This window comes from Hoplias malabaricus, chromosome 4 (assembly GCF_029633855.1).
Source record: "Hoplias malabaricus isolate fHopMal1 chromosome 4, fHopMal1.hap1, whole genome shotgun sequence".
NCBI lineage: Eukaryota > Metazoa > Chordata > Actinopteri > Characiformes > Erythrinidae > Hoplias > Hoplias malabaricus.
The window spans coordinates 46972177-46974386 of record NC_089803.1 but is presented as its reverse complement, the minus strand read 5'-3'; the positions used below and the strand labels follow the sequence as shown (position 1 = coordinate 46974386).

Below are 2210 nucleotides of genomic sequence, written 5' to 3'. Positions count from 1 at the left end.
CTGTCATTGAACATTCAGTGATTTCAAGAGGCTGATCTGAATGAAGCTGATTTCAGTGAGGCTGTTTTGAGCATGTATTCTGAAGTCTTTTGAATGTTCTTCTGTTGGGTGCAGTGAGGCTGTCGTGAACATAGAGATGGACCAATACTTTGCATGTTGTTCTGTGTTGCTGGGGCCGTTTATGATCCACTCAGCAACTTAAATTACAATCCATCGTTGAACATTTCTCTGTCTGCAGTGAGGCTGTCGTGAGTATGGAGAAGGATGAATTATTTTTGCATTTTCTTCCGTGGCTGGGGCTAAAAAACAGAATTAATAATAAAAACAGTAACTAAAACACCAGAACAGATGTGTGAACCCTATAATTATTTTTAAAAGAATAAGTAAAAAACACTTACCTGTTTCAAGTGATGGAACTGAAGTTTCTTTAATTGCAGTGAGGCTACTTCTTCTGATCCTGGGTTTGAACGATCCTGTGTACATTCTTCTGTGGCTGGGTCTAAAAAACAGAATCAATAATAAAAACAGTAACTAAAACACCAGAACAGATGTGTGAACCCTATAATTATTTTTAAAAGAATAAGTAAAAACACTTACCTGTTTCAAGTGATGGAACTGAAGTTTCTTTGATTGCAGTGAGGCTGCTTCTTCTGATCCTGGATTTGAACGATCCTGGGTTTGAACGATCCTGGGTTTGAATGATCCTGTGTACATTCTTCTGTGGCTGGGGCTAAAAAACAGAATTAACAATAAAAACAGTAACTAAAACACCAGAACAGATGTGTGAACCCTATAATTATTTTTAAAAGAATAAGTAAAAACACTTACCTGTTTCAAGTGATGGAACTGAAGTTTCTTTGATTGCAGTGAGGCTACTTCTTCTGATCCTGGGTTTGAATGATCCTGTGTACATTCTTCTGTGTTGCTGGGGCCGTTTATGGTTCACTCAGAAACTACGATCCATCGTTGATTTGTGTGTCAGGAGGCTGTGATTCCAATGACATTTCCTTGGATGCAGTGAGGCTGTCATGAGCATGGAGATGGATGAATTCTTTGCAGTTTCTTCTGTGTTGCTGGGGCCGTTTATGATCCACTGAGAAACTATGATCCATCGTTGATCTGCATAGTGGGAGGCTGTGATCCGAATGACATATCCTTGGATGCAGTGATGCTGTCGTGACCATGGAGATAGACAGGTCCTTTACTTCCATGAAGCTGGCCCCTCTCATAATGAGAAACGTAATAAAACCTGTCCCTTAATTAGTGTTGTGTTTGTGCTTGTTTGTGTTGCAAAAACCATCGTTTGTGCTGGTAGACTTTTTGAAGAATTAGACATTATATCTTAGTACCTGTTACGTAAGGCAGCCCCTCAAAAGTGGCCAAATCGCTCCAAAGTGGTCTCATTTGTTAGTGCTGCGTTTGTGCCGGTAAAAAAATGTACTTGAATAGTTGAGCCAGTAATTCACTCAGCCCCTCATCAACGTCCAATTCACACCAGAGTGGTCTCATTCATTAGTGCTGGGTTTGTGTTGGTTTGTGCTTGTTTGTGCTGTTAGAAAAATTATTTGTGCTATTTTAATGATTTAATTTTATAAGGAACATTTCTATATTAGTACTACAAATATTACTTTTAACAACACAAACCAGCACTAGCTTTAACAAATGAAACCATCTTAGTGTGATCTGGCCTGGGGGTGCGATGACATCACGTATAGAAATATTCTTTACCCAATTAAATCATTAAAAGAGCACAAATATTTATTCTAACAGCACAAACGAGCACAAACCAGCACAAACGCAGCACTAACGAATGACGTCACTCTGGTGTCAATTGGACGTTGATGAGGGGCTGAGTGAGGTCACCGGCTGAAGTAAATATTTCTTAGTCTATAACTCAAAAAGTAAATGAGCACAAATATTTTTTTAACGGCACAAACGAGGCACTAATGAATGAGACCACTTTGGAGCGATTTGGACTTTGATGAGGCACTAAGTGACGTCACTCATTGAAATGTTAAGGCTGAATAACTCAAGAAGGAAAATGATACTTGTGTTTATTTTAACGGCACAAACCAGCACAAAGGAGGCACTAACGAATGAGACCACTTTGGCACGATTTGGCCACAAATGAGGGGCTGCCTTATGTAACAGGTGCTAAGACATAATGTCTAATTCTTCAAAAGCGGTACCAGCACAAACGATGTTTTTTG

The 2210-nt window shown here is 39.3% G+C and overlaps 1 long non-coding RNA gene across 1 annotated transcript; it reads right to left on the bottom strand.

Annotated features, from left to right (window-relative positions):
- Positions 1-421: 421 nt before the first annotated feature.
- Positions 422-1067, bottom strand: LOC136693850 (uncharacterized). Its single transcript, XR_010802119.1, has 3 exons — positions 829-1067; positions 598-730; positions 422-499 (listed from the first exon to the last, which is right to left on the bottom strand). It is a non-coding gene; the product is annotated as an uncharacterized lncRNA (long non-coding RNA).
- Between the last annotated feature and the right edge of the window lie 1143 nt (positions 1068-2210).